Raw genomic sequence first — 16,995 nt, 5'->3', positions numbered from 1 at the left:
CTGACAAACTTATTTGTGGGAATACCAGATCCATGAACAGTGTTGGAGAATCTTAAAATAATAAATTATTGTTCTATAGCACTTTAAGTTTTGCAAGACATTTTCTTTACGATAACTCTGTGAGGTAGAGTTCAAGTAAGATTAGACCTAGTTTGCAGATGAGAAGCTAAAACTATGAGAAGGAAATTACTTGGTTTTTTGTTATACAGTTAATAATTTAATAATTATTTAGTAATTGCCAATGAGGCAGCTAGGTGGTTCAACATATAGAGTGCTGGGCCTGGTGTCAGTAAGACCTGAATTCCCATCTATTCTCACACATTTACTAGCGACATGACCCTGGGCAAGTCACTTAACCGCTGACTACCTCAGTTTCCTTAAATGTAAAATGTAGATAATAAAAGCACCTACCTCCCAGGGTTGTTGTGAAGATCAAATGAGATAATATCTATAGGATGCTTTGCATAGTGCCTGACACATAATAGTGCTTAATACGTTCTTGTTCCCTTCTTCTTTACTGCTTCCCTCTTCCCCCCTCCCCCCCACCCCACCTTTGTTTGCGGCAGAATTCAAACCCAAGTCTTTTGTCTCTAAGTAAGATACTTTTTTCTACTAAACAATGTTGCAGAGAAGTGGCTGGAACCAGCACTTAGGTAAGAGCAAAGGAACCAGGGTTCATTGGTCTGAACTATGTACCTGTCATCTCTACTCTTTCCAATGAATTGAGAAGAATTCTAACTGCAGTACAAATGTCAGAACAACAACAACAAAAATAAATAAATAAAAAGAAGGAAGTCTAGAAGGAGAGCCCTTGCTAGTTGCATGAAATGGCAGATTAAAGGAAGGTGATTATGAACCTTGGCATTATGATCTTAGGACAAATACCAGACTGAGAAATACAGTGGAAGAGGCAGTAATCACCATAGAGTCAATTATAACAGTCCAAGGAAGGGATTTCGTAGAATCATAGAATCTTAGTAGTTAAACTTAGAAAGTTCTTTTAAGATCATCTTTTAGCTATTCCTAACAATTTAGAGAGAGAGAGAGAGAGAAAGTCATAGGTCTTGAGCATTGATAAACACTGAGATGTGTTGGGGTAGTTAAGATAAATAGACTTCAAATCATGGAGAAAGCCTGATGAACAAAAGGGAAGTTCATTTCAAGTCTAGGGAGCCAAGGAAATCAAGAAGTACTGGGTGAAGAAGGTATTTATAACTTCTTTGAAGACCTAAAGTCCAAGAAAAAGGACTTTGGAGGGAGGAGAGGTCAACAAACATTTAATTAACAAGCATTTATTTATCATTTACTATGTGTTGGATGCTGTACTAAGTGCAGGGGACACAAACAAAGGCCTAAATACAATCTATCCTAAAGGAACTTCCATTCTAATGGGAGAAATATCATACAATAATTAGGCAGATACAAACACATGTATATATGCTCTCTATACTGCACATATGCTCTATACAGAGTAAATAAGAGATGATCTTACAAGAAATGCACAAAATGGGAGGGTACAAGAGAGAGAGCCCAGGAAAGGTCTCCTGCAGAAGGCAGGATTTGAGCTGACTCATAATGGAAGGAAGGGAAACCAGGAGGCTAAAAGAGGTTTCCCACCATCCCCCAACCAGGCATGGGGAAAAAGAACAGAAAAAAACTAGTGAAAAGGCACAGAGTGGGAAGAATAGCAAGAAGGCCAGTGTCACTGGTTTATAAATGTGGAGGGGAGTAAAGTTTAAGAAGACTATCAAGATATAAAGGGACCAGGTTGGGAGGGGTTTTAAAAGCTAAGCAGAAGATTGCATATTTGATCCTGAGTAACGATCAAGCTACCTGTAGTGTATGATGCATAGCAAAGTCATTGTAGCTCACAGACACTGGATTCTCTTAACTGTATCCAAGGATTGTTGTTGAGTTGTTTTTCAGTTGTATCCAATGCTTCATGACCGCATTTTTTTTTTTGCAAAGATACAGGTTTTCCATTTCCTTCTCATATTTCACAAATGAGGAAAGTGAGGCAAACAGAGTTAAGTGACTTGCCCAGGGCCACACAGTTAAGTGTCTGGGGCTAGATTTTGAATTCAGAAAGATGAATCATCCTGACTCCAGGCCCAATGCTCTATCCTTTGCCTCACCTAGCTGCCCTAATCCAAGGATTAGGGATTGGAGAAGGATTGGAGAAACCAAATTCAACATTATTCAGACCTCTAATAACCTTCTCAAACCAAATCTATCTGAAGGAAATTAGGAACTAATCAAATGCCCAGCCCAGATAGAAGTGGGTTTACTGATTGTGAGGGAGTGAAATAAAAGCTCAGGCTTTCGTGATAGTTTTCAAAGTGTTTTAGAAACAGTAACTCATTTGATCCTTACAGCAACCTTATGAAATAGATGTTACTACTACCCCTATTTGGAGAAGAGGAAAAGCAAGTGTCAAAGAAGTGAAATGACTACTAATAGGTAGTGAATGTCTGTGGCAGAATTTGAACTCAGGTTTTCCTGTTACCAAGCCCAATGTTCTATCCACTGTACTGAAACAGTGGGCTCACAAATGCATGTGCTGGTCAGGAGGACAGAATTACAAATATGACTCAGCACTCACCCTTTAACATTATTAGATACACTTAGAGTTCAGAGTTCAGAGCCTATTGGTTGGTAGATCAGCAGGGTCTTCTATGTATGTTAAGGATGGCACATCATTTCAATTCATGAAAGCTTTTCTTCTTGACCCTTTTTTGTGAAGAGAGGGATTTTGTTGTTGTTTTATTTTATAGCACCTTAGAGTCAAAGGAAGTTTGGCCCAATATATAGAAAGCTGAGAGCTGGTCTAAGAATCAGGATAACCTGGGTTTTTATCTCTGACAGGTATTGACTGTGTGACTGTGGACAAGTCATTTACCCTCTCTCTGCTTCAGGTGATTCTCTAAGATTCTAACCTTCAGAGAAGCTGACAATCTGAATTGGTAAAACAATTTCCTTTTTGGGAACCTTTTCTACTGAAGAAATAGTTATCTAGCAAAAAATAAAAGCATGTATGTGTTTGTGCACATATATGTATAAGTAACAGGCTAGGAATACCAATTACATAAATCATGCAAGGCAGATTGATAGGACTAGAATTTTCTTGACTCAGCATCCATGAGTTCTCATACTTCCTTTGCTTGCCTAAATCTTTAACTTCCTTCTCACACGCATCCTTATTGGCACCAGCTTCCCTGACACAGTTTCCTAAGGTGGGGGCACAAAAAGGCCCCAACCCAACTAGTTGGTGTCTCCCAGACTTGGACGTTTGCCTGGGAACATGTAAGTCAAGGTGCCCTGATGACTTACTGGCCAGATGGGTTTCCAGATGGAGACAAAAGAGGCTGCATGCAAAAATGCTAAGAACCACTATATACTTGTTGCAATATCCTTGCCCTGTTAGAACAAAGTAAACTTACTTTTTTCGGTAACTCATGAATGCCTCATTTTGTCCCAGTACTGATCTGAATTAAGAGGGTACTGGCTGTAGAACCGTGCCTGTAACAGTAGTACAGTGAAGAGTAGTCCAGTTTAGAGACAGTCTTCAAGTAAAGAAGAGCCAAGTGTGAGTCTTGTGTTTGCTACTGATAGACTGAGGACATCACTTAATCTCTCAGTGCCCCTAAGAACCCATTTAGACTATAGGTTATAGACAAGGTGCCAATCTACATTGGTAAAAAAGTTTCCCCCATTTCCAAATCTCCACACCTATGAAATCTTCATTCTGAACAAACAAAAATTAGCATCATAGATATTATCTTGTCCCTTTTGTTTATTTTAGAGGTGAGGAAACTGAGGCCTCTAGAGGTTGGGGTTTACTTAAGATCACATAGGTAGTAAATGTCAGAGGAGGGATCTGAATCCAGAAGAGTCCTCAGATACCAATTACTGCTCATTCTACTGCCTCCTTCTATACTCCATATGCCTGCCAGTCCTTTGCTCACAACAATTTAACTGACTTTCCAGTTTCACACATATCACATTGAAAACCTAATCCATGACAAAAAAAAAATGTAGCACTTTAAATCTTCCCCCCACCTCCTTTGTACTAAAAATACTTACTTCTGCCTGACTTGATCTTCTTTCATGCTTGTACACTCCTTGGAGGCAAAGTAACAAATTAGATGAGAACATTTGTGAGAAGTAACTCATTGCTGATTCAAATTCTGTTTGGGCTTCAGGGTTTAAGCTACAATGGATCTTTACCTCATAGTTCTGGTAAACGGTCCTACTGCTCTGCCAAAATAATATTTACCACTGATGGGAAATGATGCCATTGTTTATGATAAGCCATTTGAGAATTTCTAAGATGTAGTTATTTGTATATTTCCTCTAGTCAATCAATTTCATTCCCTTATCCTACATTTGGTCAATGTCTCTCAATGAGTAAGCTACTTTCAGGTAGTAATGATAGCAATAATAAGTGTTTTATTGTTCAGTCATGTCTGAGTCTTTGTGACCTCATGGGCCATGATGTTCACAGAGTTTTCTTGTCAAAGATACTGGAGCAGTTTGCTATTTCCTTCTACAGTGGATTAAGGCAAACAGAGGTTAAATGACTTGTCCAGGGTTACACAGGCTAGTAAATGTCTCAGGCTGGGATTGAACTCAGGTTTTCCTGACTCCAGGCCCAGCACTCTATCTACTGAGCCATCTGGCTGCCTCCAAACAACAATAATTTCTAGCATTTATAAAACACTTTAAATTTTACAAGCAGTTTCTACATATATTAACTCATTTGGTCCTCAAAACAACCCTGTGAGGTAGATGCTATTATTTTCCCTATTTTTTCATGAGAAGACTGAGGCTGAAAGCTCTTAAGTGACTTGTCTGGGTTCACACAGCTAGTAAGTGGGTGAGGCAGGATTCAAATTCAGATTTTCTTGACTTGAAGTACAGCACTATCTACTAAACAATCCAGCTGCCTAGCCTAGAAAATGGGACATATTGAGAAGCAGTTAAAAACATAAAAAAGACCATTCTTCCTGGTTGCAGTGTCTACTAGTTGTCACATTAACACTTTTATTATTGATTTTGATAAGAAGAATAAGGTGTATTCTTCTCACATTCTACACATGGATTAAGTGCAATGAACTGCCAAAACATAGAGTTACTAGAAAGATAATTATGTGAAAAATACCACAGGAGTATAATGGAGTTAGAAGCACAATGTGTAACAGTGCTATGATATGACAACCTTCCAAAACGTTAATATGCTGTTAGATTGCATTAAGAGAAATACAACATTTAGTACTAGTGAAGTGATAATTCTGCTCTACTATGCCTTGGTCAGCCTCTATCTGCTGTCTAATATTCAGGTCTGGAGTTATATTTTAGGAAGGATAGTGACAACCAGTAGTCCACTGAAAGAAGGGTAATGTGGATGGTGAGAGAATAGGAAACAATTTTATGTGAGGATCACTGGAAGGAAATGGGTTTGTTTACCCTGGAGAAGAGATTTACAGGGGACAGAAAAGTCAACCCCAAGTAGTTCAAGGGTTGTCATGTGGAAGAGGGATTAGATTGTTTTCATCTTGGCTGCAAAAATCAGAATCAAGACCAATGTGTTACAAGGGTAAAAGATACCAGGGATGTACTGGTAACTATTTAACAACCAGTTCTCTGAAAAAAAAAAGAAAAATGTATGCACCATAGACTTTTCAGTTTAATCCCCATAATTAAGATTACTCCATCACTTTCTTTTGTCAAGATAATTAACAAAATAATAAATCAAGCCCCAGTTTGTAGAGTTTGCTGATTTCTGAGGTGGAAATACACTAAAAACTTAATAATTGGCTCTCATGAGCCAGTATGAACTGGCTCTAGTGCATCCTTTGATCTGTGTCTCAGGTGGGGCTGTGGAGGTACCCGTTAGCTTTGGCTACAATGTTGTTGTCAAATAGCAATGAAACCCAGGGGATGGGGCTGGGTTAGATAAGGAAGCAAAAAGGAGAAAGACAGAGAGAGGAGAGCATAGGATAATGAGATTGGGAGAGCTGTGCAGCTTATCTCAGATGTTAATCAAATGAGCACTTATTAAGCACCAACTATTTCAAAGCAATGTCCTGGACTCAGAGAATACAAAGAAAAAAAATAGTCTTTGCCCTGTAGAGGCTTATATTCTATTGAGGTGGTGTCATCAATATACATACAAACAAGGAAATCCAAATTGTTTTTTTTTTTTCTTTTATAAAATTATACAAAGCAAATCAAGAGTTAAAGTGCATTGGGAGCCAAGATGGCAGCATAGGAGGAACTCACCTGAACTCTCCCAACATTCCCTTCCAAACAACTTTAAAATAATGCCTCAAATTGAATTCTGGAGAGGCAGAGCTAACAAAAGGTTGAGGTGAAACAATTTTCCAGCCCAAGGTAACTTAGGAGGTTGGCAGGAAAGGTTTGTTACCCAGGGTAGTGGTCTGCCTGGAACATTGTAGCAAGGCCGGTAGCAGGCCTTGGCCGTAACAATGGCAGTAGTTTTAGGAGCTCTCAGAAAATTGGTCAGTAAGAGATTATAGGAGAACCTTGCTGGCATTGGTTGTAGGAATCTGTTTCATTGTCCATACAAAGTTTTTGGTCACAGTTCCAGTGCAAAGAGGAGCACTAGTGCTTGTGGCCACAGGGTAGCAGCAGCCCTGGTCAGAGATCTAGAGTGGAGAAGAGTGTTTGTGGAGGCTTATAAAGGAGTAAGGGTCCTGGTCTCAGTTCCAAGGCAGAAAAGAGCAGTAGAGCTTGCAGCTGTAGGAGAGCAGGGGACCAGATCACAGTTTCAGGGGGAAGAAGAGAACTAGCACTTGTAGCTAGAGGGGAACAAGTCCCTTCCTGGGCAAAGACCAGAGCAGCCAATTACTACACCTCTCCTTATGTCATACCACCTTGTAAGCACTGAAAACTCACAGACCCCCAGAACTAGCTCTGAAAACAGTAGCATGAAAAATTTGAAGCTTGAGGCAGTGCTCTTCTCACCCCAGGAGCAGATCCTAATTTTAACATACAGTTAAAAGTCAAAAAATTGTCTTGAAAAGTGGGCAAACAACAGTAACAAAAAAAAGGATACCACGAAAAAATTACTTTAGTGACAGGGAAGATCAAGACACAAACTCAGAAGAAAATGATGTTAAAATATCTACAACCAAAACCTCAAAGAAAAATATGAATTGGACACAAACCCAACAAGAATTCCTGGAAGAATTCAAAATGGATTTTGAAACTCAAATAAGAGAGATAAAGGAAAAATTGAAGTGACAGTGATGCAAGAAAATTATGAAAGAGATTCAACAGCCTGGAAAAAGAGGCACCAAAAAAATAGAATTTATAAAATTGAAGTAAAGATCTCCTTAAAAAACAGAATTGGCCAAATGGAAAATGAAGTACAAAAATTCACTGAACAAAATGATTTCTTAAAGTTAGAATTGGGCAAATGGAAGCTAATGACACCATGAGAAATCAAGAAACAATAAAACAAAGTCAAAATAACAAAAAAGAAGAGATATGAATCTCATTGGAAAAACAATTGAATTGGAAAATTGGTAGAGTACAGAGAATTTATGAATTATTGGGTTACCTGAAGGCCACAATAAAAAAAGAGCCTAGACATCATATTTTAAGAAATTATCAAGGAAAACTGCCCTGAATCAGAGGGTAAAATAGAAATTGAAACAACCCACTGATGACTTCCTGAAAGAGATCTTAACATGAAAACTTCCAGGAATGTGATAGCCAAATTTCAGAGTTCCAAGGTCAAGGAGAAAATATTTCAAGCAGCCAACATTTGAAATAATATTTGAAACAATTAAAACATTGTGAAGCTATAGTCAGGATCAATATGATTAAGCAGTTTCCTTGTTAAAGGATCAAAGGGTCTGGAATATGGGATTCCAGAAGGCAAAGGAGCTAGGATTACAAACAAAAATAATTTGCTGAGCAATACTGAGTTTAATCCTTCAAGGGAAATAGTGAATACTTAATGAAATAGAGCATTTTCAAGCATTCCTGATGAAAAGACCAGAGCTGAATAGAAATTTTGATTTTCAAATACAAGACTCAAGAGAAGCATAAAGAGAAGCATAAAAAGGTAAGCAAGGAAGAGAAAACATAAAGGATTCAATAAGGTTAAACAGTTTTTCTTCCTATATAAGATGATAATACTTATAACTCCTAAGAGATTTATCAATTAGGGTGGTTAGAAGAAGTATATATACACAAAAAACATGGTTGTGAGTTGGATGTGACAGAATAATTTTACTTTCTTTAAAAATAAAAAAAAAACTGAGGGGTGAGAAAAGAGGATGTACTGGGGGAAGGAGCAGGAGAGAAGAAGAACAGGGAAATTATCTCACAAAAAAAGAGGCATGAAAGGGAGAGCTGTTACATTAGAGGGAAAAATGTGTGTTGGAAGGTGGGGGGAACAGCGCTTGAATCTTACTCTCATTGGAATTGACCAAAGGAAAGAACAACATATACATTCAGTTGGGTATAGAAATCTATCATACTCTATAGGGAAGTAGGAGGGGAAGCGAGGGCTAATAAAAGGGAAGGAGGATTAAAGGAGATGGTGGTCAGAAGCCAAACAGACTTTTGATGACGGACAGGGTAAAAAGAGAGAGAAGGATAAACTGGGAAAAATAGGATGGTGACAAAGTCATGAAGGCAAGAGATGGAATGGCTTAGATGGATGCTAGTTTCAAGTTCCACTTAACTGGAACAGAATGCATGAAGGGTGGGAGGAGTGATGTGAAAAAAGAATGGTAAAGTAGGCAGGGAACAAAATTTTAATTTTAGGTTGACTGAGGATTTTAGATTTTTTTCCTAGAGGCAACAGGGAGCCAATGAATGTATTTTAGTAAGGGAATAATATGATCAGCTCTATGTTTTGAACATGTCACTGGCAGTTTCGGAAAGGATGGCTTAGAGGGGAAGGAATGGAAGACAAGAGACTAATCAGAAAGCTACTGCAATGGTTCAGGTTGAGAAGTTATGAGGGACTTAACTAGGTGCTTGCTCCCCAATTGCTACTGCTTTGTTTGGACCTGTCCTATGCACTTAGCATTTTATCATTTATATTATATTTGTTTGTGTGCCCATCCTGTCTCTCCTAGTACAATCCATACTCCTTGAAGATAAGGACTGAGTCTACTACAATCCATACTCCTTGAAGATAAGGACTGAGTCTCCTAGCACAGTGCTTTGCAGAGTGTAAACATTTGATAAATGAATAAATGTGACATTTCCCTACATTTGCAATGTTTTTGTATGTTATGATCACAGGAAAACAAATTTGTATAGTTTGCCTGAACAATTCCAGGCATTTGATATAGCAGTTCTGTGGTTTGTGATAGACTTGAGAATTGGAATTAGCCTGAGTCCATATCCTACATTTAACTTTTACTGCCTACATGATTGTGGTCAAATAATTTAACAGCAATGAGACTCAGTTCCCCTCCCCATATAAAGGGCTAATAATAATTATGCAGATTGGAAGAGATGTCTCTAAAGTATTTTGTAAACAGTAAAGTACTATACAAATGTGGTAGCTAGGGGGTATTGTGCATAGGTTGGACTTATGGTCAGGAAGATCTAACCTCTGGCTCAATCATGTATTAGCTTTATGACTTTGGGCAAGTCACTGACCTGTCAGCCTCAGTTTCCTAGACTATAAAAAGAGGAAAAAAATAGTACTCTACTTATGGGCTTGTTCTGAAAATCAAATGGCATATATAAAGCACTTTGCAAACCTTAGAATTGAATAAGAGAGGGAAATACAAAGAGGGAGAGATAGAGAGAGAGAGACAGAGACAGAGACAGAAAAAGAGACAGAGACAGAGATAGAGGCCTAACCAGTAGTTTGATTGGTGTAGGGAGCTTGCATTGAGGAAATACTCTGTACCAATTAAATTGGGAACTGCTCTTCAATTCCTACTGAAAGTATTCTGTGGGAATATTAAGTGCCTTGGTTCAGAGTCTATGTCTGAATCTAGATATATCTGACTACAGCTCAAGCCTGATATACAGTAGGACAAAATGCTTTATATCTCTATCTCTATCATCTCTATTTATCTCTCTATCTTACCATCTCTCTCTCTATGTATACCTACTACCTATATTTTTGCTATTTCTATATCATAGAATATTATATATCACCTCTCTCTCTCATCTACCATTTTATTCCCACATTATTCTGGACATTTCAATTCTATAGGAATTCAAAACAGACACTCTTGGTGACTTTTATCAAAACTTAATTATCTGATTATTTTTTTTCTCTGCTGGGGACAAATTCTTTTGGGAAATTTGCCAAAATACCTTGAAATGGATTTTTTTGTACCACCAGTTGGGAGCAATTGTGAATTGACCGTACTTTGTGACTGTCATTAGATTATCTATTCTAACAGTAATAAGCCATCCTGGTCAGGGAAAGTCTATATTCACTACAGAGGAGATGACAAAGGATGCTGGCAAACACTGCTGATCAGGTATAAATGCAAACCCAGTGCTGAATGACCCACTGGAGCAATCAGAATAGATTAGCTCTCCCATGCTAGCTTACCTGTACAGCCTGGAAAGCTGATTACTTTCTGATTAAATAGAAATGTTATTCATGTTAGTTTTAGGATTTAATTATATTTTCATTGTTAAGTATTGCATAAAATGAGTTATGGTGCCATTGTGCATACTTGCACAAAAATATTATGGAATGATAGTAAGATCTAAGATCTAAAGCAAATAAACATTGACTTCAGTTCTGGCCAATTGCTTATAGCAAGCATCATTCAAATTTATGGAAATAAGGATTTATACAAACATAAAATTTCAGTTATCCTAAAGGTAAAAAAAAAACCCCACTATTTTTCCTGAATTTGGGTCAATGACAAAGTTGCAGAAAAAAAGAACAGGTAAATTATTGTTCAAATAATGTGAATATTGGGGATTTGGAAAATAATGATATTAGTCCATGAAAATTACATTTTAATGGCCCATTTTGGCATGCTATTACTTCTAGTTCCTTGAAGGATATTCCCAGGAGAACTCAAATCCTTCCAATTTTAGGTTACAGGCATGAGTCCAAAGAGAATCTGAATAGCCACATAATTGTCTGAAGAGCAGGCTAATTGGTTTCAGAGAAGGTCATCACCTGAAGGTCGACCAGCAGGTGATAAATTTGACTAGGCTACAGAAGCTCATGAAGACTATTTACTAAAGTGAGGAATGATTGAGATCTGCTTTGGGGGAGAGAATGCCCCTATATCACTGCGACTATGGATTTTTGGTGTAGAAAAATACCTCAAAATAAAATATCTGTCTAGTCTTTTCATATTCTATCCTTAGACCATGAAAAATTAGAACTAGATTATATGTCAAGTGACTTGGGCTGCAGGCCCAGTTTTGTTATTAAATACCAGTGTGATGTTTGACAATTCATTTAAATGGCTGTCTCAGTTTCTTTATTTATGAAATGGCATTATAATGCTTTTGCTCTCTACTAAACTCTTACAATGCTTGTAATGATAAAATTTGATAAAGTTAATTGAAAGCATTTTGAAGAAGTATAAGTGCTTACAAAAATCACATAGATTGAGGCAGCTTGGTGGTGCAGGGGATAGAGCGCCGGCCCTGGACTCAGGAGGACCTGAGTTCAAATCTGGCCTCAGATACTTGACACTTACTAGCTGTGTGACCCTGGGCAAGTCACTTAACCCTATTGCTTAGCCAAAAGAAATTGTATAGCTACTAGCAATTTAACATACATAAAAGGCACTATTGAAATCCAGTATATGATCATTGTCAACCATGTGCCTCATCAAGTAGGGAGAGATGAGTCCTGTATTTCTTTTCATCATCTCCATTTCATAATGAATTCATTTTGTATCATTTCATATTAGTCTTGGCCTACTTCATATTAACCTCATCCAACTTTTGTATATTCATAATTTCTTACAGTACAGGAATAGTTCGTTAAAATAATATGCCACAAATTTTTTAGTCATTTACTCTGTGCACCCTACACACACATATATGTAGGGAGCTAGGTAGCACAATGGAGATAGAGTTCTGGGTTAGGAGTCAGGGAGACCTAAGTTCAAATCTACTCAAACATTTTTAGCTATGTGACACTGGGCACATCACAACTTCTGCCTGCCTCAGTTTCCTCAACCATTCGATAAGGATAATAACAGCACCTATCTCCTAGAGTTGTTGTGAGGATCAAGTGAAATAATATTTAAAAACACCTAGCACAGTGCCTTTTTTCAGTTCTTTGCCCACACAAAAATTGCTGCAATAAATATTTTGCTATAGTGAGTGAGGGGTGGTTGGGAGGTCTTTCATTTTGTCATTACTCTCCTTGGAAAATATGCCTTGCAGTGGAATAGCTAGGTTAAAGGGTAGAGATATTGAAGTCATTTTAGTCGCATAATTATAAATTGCTTTCCAGAATGATTGGTACAATCCATAGCTTTATCAGCAATGTATTAAGATGCTCATCCTTCCCCTATACCCTCCAGCATTGATTGCTGTCAGATTTTGTCAGTTTTGTCAATTTGATGGGAATGAACTAACATTTTAGAGTTATTTTGATTCTCATTTCTCTTGTTATTAGTGATTTAGAGCCTTCTTGTATATGATTGTTAAAAGTTTGCATTTCTTCCTCTGAGAATTATCTGTTAATATCCTTTGACTACTTATCTTTTGGGAAATGAAATACATATAATCCCTGCTGAGGGATAGGCTGAGCCCATCAGTTCTCCTAAACTTACATTCTGAATGGTAGTGGGCTAAAATGATTGCATGTGCATTAATTTTGTCATTAATGTATCCCCAGTATTTAGCACAGTGCTTAGAACATAGTAAGCCCTTTTTAGGGCTGCCCATTTACCTTTGGTTTCCCCTTTTCATCTAACTTTCACCTGTAGCTCCAAGATGGCATAGCATGAAAAGTGGCCATACCCAGCAAATTGTCTTAGGGATAACCTACAGGCCTCAAACCCATCAGTGACTTAGGGGGATGTCTATTCCAAATACTTGAAGACTTCCCCTGGAGGAATGGGTGGACAAGAACAATTTGTTCTAATGGCCATGAAGGTACCTGAGGCAGATACTGTGGAATGCTTAGAACTTGATCAGACATCAGAGATACCAAGGTCATTCATTGTGTCCTGGGCCATCACCAGTCATCTTGACTTTTGTCTGGCCACTGGACTTGGATGACTCTGGAAGAGAGAGTTAGGCTGATAAATTTGTGCAATTATGCCTCACTTAAATTCAAATTACACACAAGTCAAGCCATCACCCGGGATGTCATTGATCCTCTTCAAAAATGAAGGACAGATAACGTTAATTCATTTATTGAATCAGTCACTCACATATGCGTTATTGGAGAGGCTTTAAGGTAACATTTTGCTCTGCTGAATCAATTTTTTTAATAGTCAACAAACAATGAACTCAGTGGGATAATGTGTCCTCTATTTTTCCATTCAATTCTGTGGTTAAAAATGTGGTCTTCTGCAGAAAATCAATTTAAAAAGCTTTCCTATTCCCTTCTTATACTTTTTAACAAAGAAATCCTTTATATATGGATAGAACAGTCTCATAAAGGTTTAAAACAGATGTGAATGTAAGCCTACAGGTCAGTAGTTATTGCTGTTCTCTGGATTTTTATTTTGGTGGTAAAATCACTCACTATTATTTTCAGTTTTGGGGGGTGTCTTTCCTTCTTTTGCATAATTCTTTAGTTTCCTCAAAATTCTTTCAGTTTTAATCTCTTCCATGGATTTTTCTCTGTATACTTGATCTTATTCAAATAGTCTTCCTTTTTTTCATCTGGTTTATTATAATTCCCATTTCCTTCTGTATCAGATTGAGCACTGAGATATGTTTCAAATGGAGAGGTTCTACTATCATCAGTGAAGACAATTCTTACAGAATGTTAACATATTTGTTCCATTTTTGACTTGTTTGTTATCCTCCTCAATGTTTAGCCTTAGGTACTCTTTGGATGATCTCCCTTAATTGGTCTTATGCCAAACTTTCTGCAGAATCTATACTCCCATGCTTACTGATGTTTTATGAGAAAATACTGCTTAGAATTTTCTATGAAGATTTTATGCAAAATATTATAGAAACTATATAACACAAAACTACAGATTACAAAATTTGAAGACCTACAAAATATTTAATGACATAATCCGGCAGCTAGAAGTATACATTAGAAGTTTTCTAACTTTCACAAAGCATCAAACATGTAAAACAGATTGAGACTCCAAACTACTTCAATAATTCAGTGTATGAATTGAACTAGGGTTATTTCAGGAAAAAGTTTTTTCTCTCAGGAATCTGATAAGTAAAAATGGATGTTTAAGTACAATATTTTAAGTAGTTATTGCTGTACAAAATATGTATAATCTTCTAAGTTTTCAAATATAACTACCAGAAGAAAATGAAAGCCATGTGGAAATAAGATGTATTACATATCATCCCTGTCGTTCCTATCATCCGTTGGAGTAGTATGGTAGTTAATATTTTATAATGTTTTTTTTTTTGTTTTGTGTTTTACTTTGTTTCAGATCTCTTCCAAATTTGTTATTGTCCATTTTACAGTTCTAAAAGTGTATATTAAGGTCAGTATTGCATAGGTGCTAATAGCTTCTAGTATAACTACAGAAGATAAGTTTATATCCCAATTCTTTATTCACTTCCCATATTTGTGTGTGTGTGTGTGTATATGTGTGTTTTATCCTGCTTTCCAATAGTCTGCAAAACATTAAATATAAAAGTGAGTTGTTCCAGGACTAGTTCTTTCTGAACCCCATAAAATAAGTGAATAATGAAATTAATAATTCTAAAAGGGCAATGATGATAGTGATAACAGTAACAATAATGATGCTATAGGTATCCATAGGTCTACTGTGCTCTGAGGAACTACACAAGAGAACCAAGTTTTTTTGTGGAATGTTGAGTGTTATATTGGGGCCAAACTACAACTTTGGCCCCATTTATACATGAATGAATTTCCCAAAGAAAGTATCTGAGAAGTATCTGAGGTGTGACTTGAACACGCATACCACTTCCAGTGTATTTTTACAACTATTACAACATGCTCACTCAAAATTTGTGTCAAAAATCTTGGCAAAAGATATCTACCAGTTTAACAGCTCTATGAAGTGACTAATTGTATAATACATTCATCTATCTACAAAATTAGACCATCACCACCAACAATTTTGGTATCTGGAGGCAACAGTTTCAACTGGTTTGGGGGGAGGGTGTGTACAGATAGTTATCTCTCTTAAAAGAAAAACAAATGAGTTTTTTTTATTTTAGAAATTTAGTCTATTGTTAATAATGCACACAACATTAAACATAACCACTGAATGCATCACATTTGCTGTTGAAAGTATAAGATGTCAATTTTGAAACTTATTAATCAAACACAGCTGGAGCAATGTTGGCACAAATTTTCTTAGCTGTATAAGAGTTCTGGTGTATCCAGAAATATAACTAAGAATTTCACCTAGAGCGATAACAGTTGAGGGAAGGATGGTGGCAACAAAGTAGAGGAGACACTGACAATGGGTACATTTGTCCTGGAAAAAGAGGCGTTGCATCATCCAGAGAGTACAGTTTTTACCCAGGAGAGGGAAAATCAGAGAGAAGGATACACCGACATGGAAACCTTTCATATGTTAGCCTAGTTGCACTGCATGAAATCACAGGCTTGCAAAACATAATGAGGTAAACTGCAGGCAGTCAGGCCAGGGAAGAAGCACCCTGCCTATTTCCCATGTTAGCACCCTGAGGCAAAGCCCCATTCACCCCACATTACGTATACTTTTAAGTATATTAAAGTATATTAAACTTTTTTGAAGACTGATTTTTTTCCTTTCAGTTCTCTTTGAGAAATTTAATTAATATATGATGAGGTGTGGAGAGGGAGGATTTTCATTTGTTATACATACTGTATTATTAGAACAGTAGCACTCTCATTTTCTTTTGATCAGTTAGGGCAGGATTCCATGGATCAGTTTTCTATCATCCATGTTGTCAAAGGATGCAAATTTTCTTTTTTAATTAGGATCTTAATAACACATTATGTTCATTAGGGAGTTTGTTTAGTTTCATGCTAATTCATGGGAGAGAATGCAGGTAACTTTAATTCATGTTAAAACAGACCCCTTGTCGATACTTAAAAACCTCTGGGAAAAGTTCAGTCATAGGAAAACTTGTCATGACACCTCAGGGAATGAAACAGTAATCAAAGTAAAATTGTTATTTTAGTAACAGACCAGCTCATCTCACCTCTACAACTGTGTTTTCTGTTAGGCAGATGTTTCCTGATGGATTTAAAACAATCAAATTTGCAAATATTTTGGTGGGAATGTTCAAGAACGTTTGTATTTTAAATGTTAGGAAGAGTGGCCGCATGCTGGTCAGGACTGGGTGTTGCCCAACACACACATCTAGTAAACAAATGTTTACCTGGAAGCAAGCAATACACATGTGCTTCATTGCTACAGGTAATTGGGGAGCCAGGGAAGGATGAATATTCATTTGAAATTGAAAAAAGACATTCCAGTTATTTACTAGAATATGGCAACCTCAGGATATAAAGTCAAATGCAAATTGTTAAGGATCATAGAAATAACAAAAACAGCACATCTAGAAGAGTATTTATTTATTTGTTTGTTTGTTTGCTTATTTATTTATTTATTTTTTCGTGAGGCAATTGGAGTTAAGTGACTTGGTTAGAGTCACACAATAATACACTAATAAGTGTTATGTGTCTGAGGCCAGATTTGAACTCAAGTCCTCCAGGGCCAGTGCACTATCCACTGTGTCACCTAGCTGTCCATAGAAGTGTCAAATCGTTGTTTTGTCACCACAGAGTTTTTATCTTGGAGAGAAAGGCAGAGTGAAGAAAGGGGAGAGGAGGAGGGAGAGAGAGAGAGAGAGAGAGAGAGAGAGAGAGAGAGAGAGAGAGAG

The sequence above is a fragment of the Vombatus ursinus genome, unplaced genomic scaffold, assembly GCF_900497805.2.
Source record: "Vombatus ursinus unplaced genomic scaffold, bare-nosed wombat genome assembly UNPS02011613.1, whole genome shotgun sequence".
Lineage (NCBI taxonomy): Eukaryota > Metazoa > Chordata > Mammalia > Diprotodontia > Vombatidae > Vombatus > Vombatus ursinus.
The sequence above is the reverse complement of the archived record's forward strand: the minus strand, read 5'-3'. Positions refer to the sequence as shown.